The 11,582-nt window shown below is 32.1% G+C and overlaps 1 non-coding gene across 1 annotated transcript; it reads right to left on the reverse strand.

Moving 5' to 3' along the window:
• Positions 1 to 9,982: 9,982 nt before the first annotated feature.
• TRNAN-GUU (transfer RNA asparagine (anticodon GUU)) lies at positions 9,983 to 10,056 on the reverse strand. Its single transcript has one exon. It is a non-coding gene; the product is annotated as a tRNA-Asn (tRNA).
• Positions 10,057 to 11,582: the final 1,526 nt, after the last annotated feature.

Genomic DNA, 11,582 nt, shown 5'->3' on the forward strand with positions numbered 1-11,582 from the left:
AGTTTCCTTGGTCATGTGATTTCTAGTGGTGTTATTGTTGTTGATCCATCGAAGATAGATGTTGTGTTGCAATGGGAGACTCTGAAGTCTGTTATCAAGATTAGAAGTTTTCTAGGTTTGGCTGGTTACTACAAAGGGTTCATTGAAGATAAAAATGCATTTGTCTCAGTTGACTCGAAAGGGTTAAGTGTATGTGTGGGATGCTTTATGTGAAGAGATAAATTATCATATGCATGATCTGGAATTATTCTCCGTTGTGTTTGTACTTAAGATTTGGAGGCATTACTTGTTTGGTTCCATATTTGAGGTGTTCAATGATCACAAGAGTTTGAAGTATCTATTCAATCAAAAAGAGTTGAATATGAGGTAGAGGAGGTGGCTTGAATTTCTGAAGGACAATGATTTTGAGTTGAATTACCATCCTAGTAAAGCCAATGTTGTAGCTGATACTTTGAGTAGGAAATCATTGCATATGTCGATGCTTATGGTCTAGGAGTTGGATTTGATTGAATAATTTCGATATCTCAGTTTGGTATGTGAAAAGACTCGTAACATTATAAGGTTGGGTATGTTGAAACTGACCTGTGGGGTTCTGGAAGAGATCAGAGAGGTCGGAAGATTGGCTTAGGATTAGTTGACCAATTGGTGTCGATTAATCAGGGTCAAGGTGGTGAGTTCATAATTTATGAGAATGGTGTGATATGATTTAAAGATAGAGTTTGTGTATCATATGTGCCTGAACTGAAGAAGAGTATTCTTGAGGAAGGTCATATGAGCAACTTAATTATTCATCCCGGTGCTACTAAAATGTATTAAGACTTGAGGAAGATGTTTTGGTGGCCAGGAATGAAGAAAGAAATCGCTGAGTTCATGTATGTGTGTTTGACTTTCCAGAAATCAAAGATTGAACATCAGAAGTCATTGAGTCTGATGCAACCGTTGAGTATTCTTGTATGGAAGCGGGACAATATTTCAATGGACTTTGTGTCTGGTTTGCCAAAGAAAGTGAAGAATTGTGACACCATTTAGGTTATTGTGGATAGGTCGACTAAATCAATTCACTTCATTCCGATTCAACTTAATTATCCATTAGAGAAGCTAGCAGAGCTGTATATTGAGAAGACTGACACTTTTCATGGGATTCCATCTAGTATTATGTTTGACAGAGATCTGAGGTTTACGTCAAGGTTCTGGGAGAGTTTGCAGAAGGCTTTGGGTACAAAGCTACGTTTGAGTTTTGCTTATCACCCGCAGACAGATGATCAGACGGAGATGACTATTCAATCCTTAGAAGACTTGTTAAGGGCTTGTGTGATAGAACAAGGAAGTTCTTGGGACAAATTTTTACCGTTGATCGAGTTTACCTATAATAATAATTTCCATTCGTGCATTGAAATGGTATCGTTTAAGGTATTGTATTGTAGGAGGTGTAGGACACCTTTATATTGGTATGAGTCGGGGGAGAGTGGTGTGATTGGACCAGAGATTGTCCAACAAACCATAGAGAAGATCAAAGTGATCCAAGAGAAAATGAGAGCTTCGCAAATTCGCGAGAAGAGCTATCATGATAAGCGAAGGAAAGCACTTGAGTTCCAAGAAAGGGATCAAGTGTTTTTGCGAGTTACTCCAATATCTGGTGTTGGTCAAGCTTTGAAGTCTTGAAAGCTTACGCCACACTTTGTTGCTCCGTATCAGATTTTGTAGAGGATAGGAGAGGTGTCATATCAGATTGCTCTCCCACCATCGTTTGTTAATCTTCATGATGTCTTTCATATGTATCCGTTTAGGAGATACATTCTAGATTTGTCTCATGTGATCCAAGTGGATGATGTACAAGTGAGAGATAACCTGATTGTTGAGGCATCACCCATACAGATAGAGGGTCGGGAAGTGAAATAGTTGTATGTGTAGCGGTAAAAAAATTGAGATTAAGCTATTGATTAACTTAACTCACAAAGTAAGAGTCGCCACCACACTTTTATCATTTCCAAAGGAAAGGGAAAAAGAACGAACAAAATCCAAAGAAGTTTTAAAACAAAACTAATAAAAAGAGAGATAAAGGTTCAGGGGTTGGCTATGCAAAGGGAAGGTATGAGCACCCTAAACATCTGTAGTACTCCATAGGAACCTCTTTAAAAATATGCATTCGGTTTTAAAATGGTGTTGTTTGCAAATGATTGGGGAGATGAGAAGAGAAATGTTTTTTAATAATTTTTGTGTTTGCCAAGACTTCCTGAGTCTCATGCCTACGTACCAACAAAGTGCAATGGAGAATCAAAACCTCATAGTTCATGGTAAAAATAACAAATATATTTGTTTTGATTCATTTTTAATGAAAATACATTTTGTCATTTTAAGGAGAATACTCAATTAGTCACCCACAAGTATGAGAACTTTACATCACCACAGAGAAGGGCTCCAACTTTGATAAAGATCAACAAGTATACCACTATCTCTCTTAGGTGTAAAACAAAATCATAAATACTTGGAGATAGGAGAATTACATCTCAACTATGAAAATGACTCATGTCTAAACTTTGAGAAAAAGTTTTAAAAGAAAAAGTGCACAAAGGGCACAAAATAGTTTGAATGATTTTGTGCATTTTGAAATTTGTTTGAATATGCTTAATATTTATTAGAATTTATTTAAGAAAAGATTTGAAAATCACTTGACAAAAAGAAGGTTTTGGAAAAGAGAGAAGATTCTGAAAATTAAAGAAGGAGAGGAGAAGAAGAGACTATCCTAGAGCATAAAGTAAAAGCTAGGAAGGAAAGATCTAACCAAGAGATAGCAAGCTTTATGACATAAGTCAAGCAAAAATTCCCTCCTTTGGATTAAGCCTCAAGCAAGCCAAATAAGCAAAGAAATAATTCATGTGTCAGATGAAGCCAAGATAACCAAGCCAAGTCTTCAAAAGAAGTCCAAAGTAAAAGGTACGAGATGAATCCCAACGTCTCAAATCATAGGCTTCCAAAGCAATGGTCAAAGTCCTAGTTCTAAGTCCATAACTCCACAACAATGCTAAGGATAGTAACCTAAAGTCCATGAATCAAGAGAACCAATTTTTTAGGGGTTTTCCTTTATTAATGTCTTTAAAAGAAAAAGAAGTCCAAATGGACAAAGGAAAAAGAGCATAAGCATAAACAAAGGTCCAAGTGGACAAAGAGAAAATAACATAAACATAAACAATATGATATAAGATGCTAAAATAAAAACATAAAGTAAATAGCATAAGGTAAATGATATAAAATGACATTAAAATAAAGTTAATACAATAATATGTTAGTAAGTTGTGTTAATAATCAAAAATAGAAAGATGATTTGTCATTTTTGGAGAACACTCAGTTATTCACCCATAAGTATGAAAATATGGACCTCTACATCACCATCAGAAGGACTCCAACTTAGATAAAATCAACAAGTATGCCACTAGCTATGTTAGGTGAAAAGGAAACATTATTTTTCACACAATACCATGGGGAATAGGAGACTTACAATCTCACTTAGGAAAATGACTTGCTTTTAGATTCGGGACAAATTTAGCGCTATGTTAAGCAATCGTAATTGGACTTACGTAGAAACCTTAAATATCCGAGGCTGGTCAATAATAACGTTTGTGTTAATACATGCTAAAGAAATGATATGTAAATCACTCTCCTAAAGTTATGTCACACAAAAAAGAAAAGAGAATGGATCAAACACAAAGGCTAGAAGAGTGGTCCATTACATAAATTTATACTTCATGATACTTAGGACAAACTTATGCATCAATACAAAGTAACTTAAATGATCCATGATCAATTAGGAGGTAGATTTGAAATGATGAAAGTTCATCAAGCACCAATCCACACATCATGAACAAGATAGACACAAACCATTCAATTGATCAAGAGGAAAAGAAAGAGATGAAGAAGAAGAGGACATGAGAGATCGCACCCAAATTGGATCAAAGGCTTGATCAAGTAATCATCAAAATCAATCATCCACTTTGGTGGATTAGGGTTTTCACCCCATCAACACCCAAGATCCATTGAGTTTGATGAGACCTATGACCAAAACAACCATGATCTAAGGCCAACAGAAGTCAACAAAGGTCAAACAAATATAAAATGAAAGAAAATAAAATAAAATGCATTAAAAATGTTTTTTTAAATGAATTTTAAAAGGGAAATAAAAGAGAAAATTCATAAAGCCCTTCAAAACACCAAATAAATGGCCAAGAAAATTATGGAAGGGAAATAAAATAAGAAGCATAAAATAAATTTTTCAGAATTTTAAAATGCCTAAAAGTACTTTTTTTAACCTATTAAAACAAAGGAGAAAAGAGAAAATTCAAGAAAAATAGAAAATCAAGAAAATAAAATGTTGAAAAATAAAAATCAGATGAAGAAAAAAAAAAGAAAATTTTAGAAATTATTTTGGGATTTTTTGGATGAAAATGAATTTATTATGAATTTTAAAAGAAAATTCTATTTAAAATGAAAAAATAAAAAGAAATAAAATCAGAAAAAACACGGAGCGTTGGATCTGGCCTCATTAATTGACGTGACAAATCCAACAATCCTCGGGCTAGGGAGCACGATGGAAATTAGCCGAAATAAAACACGGGATTAAATTCAAAATGGACCAATCAAAACATTTCAAATTGTCAACGTGTAAGCAAATTCATATGACCTGAGATAACTCCAGTCATCTTCCCCGATGATCCCTCACCAGAGCTTCATCGTTTTGCAAATTCAAAGCATAGGACTACCACCAATGTGATCGCCTATTCATCATGAATTCAATCTCATGCTCTAAGTTCATTTATCTAAACCGAGCATGGGGAATTTCAGAGAAGTTTCATAAGCAAGCAAGCCACGAAAAATAAAAGTAAATGATGAACACGACCAATCAACACCAGATAAGTTAGGGGAAAGCATCAGAGAGTGAAAGACTATATTGTGGTAACTTGTTTGAGTTTAAATGATGCTCAAAACTATCTTGTTCAAATGATGATCATAATTTGATGAAGCTTGATGAAAGACTATATTGTGGTAACTTGTTTGAGTTTAAATGATGCTCAAAACTATCTTGTTCAAATGATGATCATAATTTGATGAAGCTTGATCTGGTCAGGGCACTTCAGAAGGTCTCAAAGCTTGGGAATTGCTGCAAAAGCTTCAGAGAAGACCGAAGGTGCTAATGAAATCAAGAAATTGGATTGAAACAAGCTGGAAAGCAAAACATAATAACTCAATTTTCTGGAAAAATTTCAGACTCAAGTAGGGATTATTTGTCTCTCAAAAACTTGGAAATGAATGCAATATCTTCCCCTATTTATAGGGAATGAATTGGGATCCAAATACGTGTGGAATGATGCTCAATTCATGCAAAACAAATTGGCTCATGATGTGAGAAAAACGTGACTTCCAATCCATCAAAACTAGCCAAATGACGTGTTTTAAGAGTCAATTAACTTCTAGAGACTTGACTAAACATGTTTAGGTCCAACACGCATGGTAATTTGGCTTGTAACTGAGATTAATGAAGTGCAAAATTTGGATCATGGTGATTTCTTCAGTTCCAAGTCACCATGTTCAACTCAATGGGGCATCTTGCTCATGAGGCTTTTTGATCCCATTCTTCTTGCAATTTGTTGACATCATATCAAAGATCACAATATGCCAAGAAAGGTTGAATTTGTATGCTTTAGCACAAAGTTGTGGCATGTTGAATTTGGAACAAAAATCTGGTAATGTAACTTAGAAAATTCTAAGTCCCAAATGGTTGAAAATGATCTGTAATGTCTTAAAGAATTCCATAGTCTTCCAAGCATACTTTGACTTTGATCCTTGAAGAAAACTTGTAGAGGTAATCACAAATGATATTATACAAAAATAATTAGCCTCAAAATTTGAAAATTAAAGGAGTTATAATCTTTGAAAGTTGAGAAAAAGTCACTTGAAAATAGGCCAAATTTCACTAAGTCCACAAATGACTTATAATTTCTTCAAACTTTTGATGATCCTCCAAGCATAATTTGCTCTTGTCATGTAAAGAGAACTTTTAGAGGATATTTAGAAGAGTCATATGAAAAAAGAAACATTCAAAAATGTTGAGAACTGGAGGAGTTGTGATCCTTTGAACTTTGACTTTAAATGTTGACTTTTTGGTCAAACCTCTTGGAATAAACTTGTGTACTTGGACTTTTCTTGCATTTCAAGGTACACAGGTGGTCATATGAACTTAAAATAAGGTTTCTTTAAATGTATTTGATTGAATTTCTCAAAATTTGAAGTAACTTGTTGAAGAAGGTATGGAAATAAACACATGAACCTTTGATTTCTCTTGAGAAATAAGCAACAAAACTTTGAGGTACTCTTGATCAAAATGAGATTGAAAGGTGATTGAGGACCTTAGAGATCATGTTTTGAGAGATAGACCCTTGAGAATCAATGATTGAGCACACTTTGACTTGAGTAATCAACATTAACCCTAGCTTATGAACCAATGTTTGATGCTCTTGATGAAAAGCCCTACCTTGCACAATAAATTTAAAGAAAATAAGACATATTTTTGATATTTTGATTAGTGTTTAGATAAGTAATGAACATATAAACACAAAGGTAAAACACCAACAAAGAGGTGATTGATGATCTCTGTAAAAGGCAAACCCAAAGATGAGAGAGAGAGCCAAGATGTAACCTTGTTTGTATGCAAGGATGCAAATGATATGTGGGATCTTAGGGTTAAAAATTAGGGTATGACAGTATGGTAAAGAGATTACCTTAATGAAGGTAGCTTGGGGGGGGGGGGGGGGGGGGCAGCTGGTGGGAGCGTGACGTGGGAGCTTAAGAAACAGATGAGGGAGTCGTATCTAAATCTATTTACTTAAGGTAATTTTCGAGGGGTGAAAATTCTTTAAGTGGGGGAGAGTTGTAACACCCCAAATTTTAATTTATTGGAATTATTTAATTTATTATGATTTTTGTGTATTTATATAATTATTGGATAATATTAATTAAATGAATAGACGTAGTGATGGTGTGTGACCTTGAGGTGAGAGTGTGGAGAGTAATTAGAGGCTAGTAGAGTTTGATCAAATTATTAGAGTTTATTTTAATAATTAAAATAATGATATTTTATTAGATTTATTTAATTTAATAGAAAATATAGAGTTTTGGGACAAAGTGTAAATTATCAGAAAATAGAATAATAGAAAATAAGGAGTATTAGTAGTATTTTTTATTTAAAATAAAATTAGAGATACGAAGGGTATTTTGGTGAATATGGAGATAAGTGAGGGTAATGTTGGAAGTCACTAATTGAGAAGGATTATGTTACTAATAAAAAGGTTAGTAAGGAGTTATGAGAGTTTTTCTACGTAAAAACAGAATTTGGTGGAAAGAGGAAGAGGCAAAGGTCAGGGCATAGGAAAAACATCCATTGAAAGAGCTTTTAAGAGTTTTGCTGGAAAATATAAGGTAAAGGTGAAGAACTATCTCAATAGTTGGTATATGCACGAGGGGTAGAGTTGAGCATTCCTTAACCTCTAATAGGATTTTCTCTCTTTGTTGATTTGTGTTGTATGATGAACAATTGATATAAATTTTGTTTTTATACCATGAATTACTTGAAAATTCGTGCACTATTTTGTCATGAAAAATTATGTGTTCTTGTTGATGAAATTGGTATGAAAGTTTGTTCATGTGTTGTTGTGAATTTGATGAACAAAACATGTTAAATTCCATGATTATTTGATGTTGGGTATGTATAATTGGTTTTGGTTGTTGTATAATTGTTATATAATTATTGTGTGTCGAATTCTGAGCGTTTCTTTTTTTGCAAAATCAAAATGGGAGGTCTGGAAGGCCTCCAATTGTGAAAAAAACACAGAACTCTGCATTTTACAGCAGTTCTGCATTCTGCAGCGGTGACGGGCGTCACCCTTGTGATCGGATAACCGTCATTGCGTATAGCTTTGTGACATGCTTAAGCTTTGTGACGGTCCACCCGTCACGACCAGACAGACTTTATTCAAAATACAATTTTGGTCATAACTTGAGTTTCGGGACTAGGATTGAGGCGCAATTTGAAGCATTGGAAAGCTAATGCCCAGAGTTACATCATGGTAGTGCATTGTGATATGAATTTCCATGTTTAAGTGATGTGTAATCATATATTGCTAAATGTGTATAATTTTGTGACCTATTGTACATGCTTGATGATGAATCAGTGTAGAGATGATTTACCATGATAAAGTACTGAAATGTTAAATGTTATTGATGATTATATAACATGTATGAAATGTTTTGGACCGATTTTGTATGCATGGTGTGAGAAATAGGAGTTATGCAGTTAACTCCATTAAAGAAGATGAATTCTGAAATTCTCAGGGCGCTGACGGACGTCACCACCGTGAGGATAACGCGTAATGCTGCCCAGGCTTGTCTTCCACTCTGGTCGTCAATTTAATGAAGGTCGGGATGTTTGGGGTTGGTGACGGGCATCACTACTGTGACGGGTAACCCGTTATGAGTCTACAGTGAGCGTGAGTTTGCTTGTTTTGATGATGTTAAGTACAAATTTCGAATCTTCTACTTTTGTAGATGTTTTGAGCACTAATAGGCTTTGTTAACTGCTGTTTAGAATGATGTTTGGTATGATTTATGATTAAATATAATTTTAATCGAATTTATGGGTTATTTGATGAATGTTGGATATGTGCATGCTTGATGATGATGTTGTGTTCATTGATGTGAGTTGTCATGATGATGTGTTGATGTATGAGCATGAATTATGTTGTTGAGTTATGATTATGTTGTGGTAGGTTGATAGTTCGGGAGGCGGACTATTATCGTTGGGTCAATGCATATTTTATTCATTGTTGGAAAGGGACTTTAAATATTATGTTGTTGTTGCATTGACGTGTTGTGACATGCATTCATTATGTCGTTGTTGTTGATGAAAGCGATAAGTTACAATCCGAGCAGGGTGGATTGGTGACTTGTCCCAAATTCGAGCAAGGTGGATTCGGGGTTCGAGCAGTGTGAACTCGGTTCCTGAGTGAACCAATTGATGATATGGTACCACATGTATATGAGTCTAGTTGAGATCGTGAGTCTGATTGCATAATCTAAATGATGAATATGTGATTGCCTTTGTATGTTGATGGAATAGATGTAAGGATGATGTTGTATGAATGTTGATGATTGTGTAGATGTTTGAGTTCTACCTTGCAGCTTATGCTTTTTATAAATATGATATTCGTGCATGTCTCGTGCTAGTGCGTATATTCGCAGATTTTGAGATATATGTGAATATTTACGGATATCCATGGATACTATTATTTAATTAGTTTGTTTATCCTCTTTTAAAGATATATAAAAATAGTTTTAAATTTTTTTATCTTCTTTTTTTATCATTGTAAATTTTTTCTCTTGATATTTTATTGTATTTTTTCTATTGGATTGAGTTCTAGTTTGGTTCCCCAACTTAGTATCTATTTTTCCTTTTTCAATAATATTTAGAAATGTGTGATAAATTAGTTTGTTCATTTCTTCATGATTTATTGGGATTTTTTTTTAATAATGAGATAAAATTATTAATATTTTATATAATTTCTATATAGGATACTAGATTTGCAAGTTTATATAAAAATATTATTGATATTTTTACAAAATTTAAAACTCATTTAAAATGTTTTGTATATTTTTAGTTTTGAATAAATTAAATAATTTAGTTTTGGTTTATCAGATTTCAAAATTAAAATTTTTGAAAATATTTATAAATTGTTAAAACATAAATATTGGTGAAATAAAAATATATTATAGAGAGTATTGCAGTAATAATGATTTGTGTATGAAGCAATGTATAGAAATAAATGGTGATTATGAAATGTATTAAATTCAATGTGGTTGGAAGAGTGGGTAGATATGAATAATGCAGAGGCGTGGGTTATAGAAGTAAAAAATGAATTGAGAAAAGGTAAAAAAAAAACGCTAGAAGGAGGGGTTGAACCTCCGACCTTGTGGTTAACAGCCACACGCTCTAACCAACTGAGCTATTCCAGCTTCGTTGTGTGGTGTGCTCTGATGTCGGTATTTATATACATTCAACTCGTATTGAAGACTCAAACCAACACACATGCTTCGGTGACAACATTAATTCAGACATAGTTATACATACCTACATATAACCTATGTTTCACTCCAAACATACTTCAATCCCTTTTCTTGGGCCATTATTCAATATTTATACAATCCCTTTATACTCCTAATAATAACATTTTTCTCTTCCAATTTTATTTTAAACAAAACAAAAAATATTTTAATAAAGAAAATTCCTTTTAAACATTTTTTATTTTAATACATAAAACTTAATTTTTCTTGTGTTATTTTTTAGTATTTTTAATATATAAAATGTATAATTTATTTAATTAATAAAATAAATTTTAATTTGATATAGTTGAAATTAAATGACTTATAAAAGATTGATTAAAATCAATATTTTGTATTTTCTAATATATTAGTTTATGATAAATATTTGTTTTTTATATTCATTTGGCTTGAAATTCTACATGCTTGGATTAATTAATATGTTTTATGATGTATGATTTAGTTAGTGTCACATTGAATGATGATTATGAATTAGTAAAATATGAATTTATAAGGAACCTAATTTATATTTTGTGAGAAGATGTTTTAATATATATAACATGTATAACATATTTTATTAATTAAATACAAAATAAATTTTAATTGATATAATTGAAATTAAATGACTTATATATTACGCTAGAAGATTGATTCTCTGCAACTGCGATCAGAAGGAAATGGTGGTAAAAATAAATAAAATATAAGTTAAAATATTTAAGTATACAAAATAACTTTTAGTAAATTTTAATTCTTAAAAAGAAGTTAAAATAATATTAGTTTTAACTATTTTTTAATTCTTAAGTGTAGTCCAGAAATATTTATTTATTTTTGTTGATATATAGAAGGTTTATTTATCAAATAGTTTATGAATAATATTTTTAAATTAATTTAGTGTAACAAAACTTCTCATATTATTACATTAGTTTAATGTTCGTAATGGAAAAATTCAAATAGCACCTTCAACAAACATACGCGGCAAAGTAAAACATTAAAATAGATTTATCCTTCACTCCCGTGGAAGATAAAATGTGATTTTTTTTCTAAGGAACAAACATATATGCTTTTCCAAAAGCTCTAAAAGACCATTTTTCCCTTACTAATATGAAATACCCTAAATATCCTTACATCAATTAAAATTTCATATTATCCATTTTGTTCATAATTCCTTAGTTTAATATTTAAATATATCCTTAAACATCTATTCGGGCCGTGCAAGCCACAAGGCAAATTCGGCATTTAGCCTAAGGCCCATAAAATTATATTTTTAAGTCCCAAACAAAATATTTATTAATACTAATTATTAACAAATTTTAACTGATTAAAATAAAATAATTTGAAATCTCTCTCTTCCTTAAAAATTAGTCGATAAATATCATCTTTTTAAAAGTTAATCAATATCATAATTAAAGTCATTTAAAGTATTTTATTTATCCAAAAAAAAA

Source organism: Lathyrus oleraceus, chromosome 2 (genome assembly GCF_024323335.1).
Source record: "Lathyrus oleraceus cultivar Zhongwan6 chromosome 2, CAAS_Psat_ZW6_1.0, whole genome shotgun sequence".
Lineage (NCBI taxonomy): Eukaryota > Viridiplantae > Streptophyta > Magnoliopsida > Fabales > Fabaceae > Lathyrus > Lathyrus oleraceus.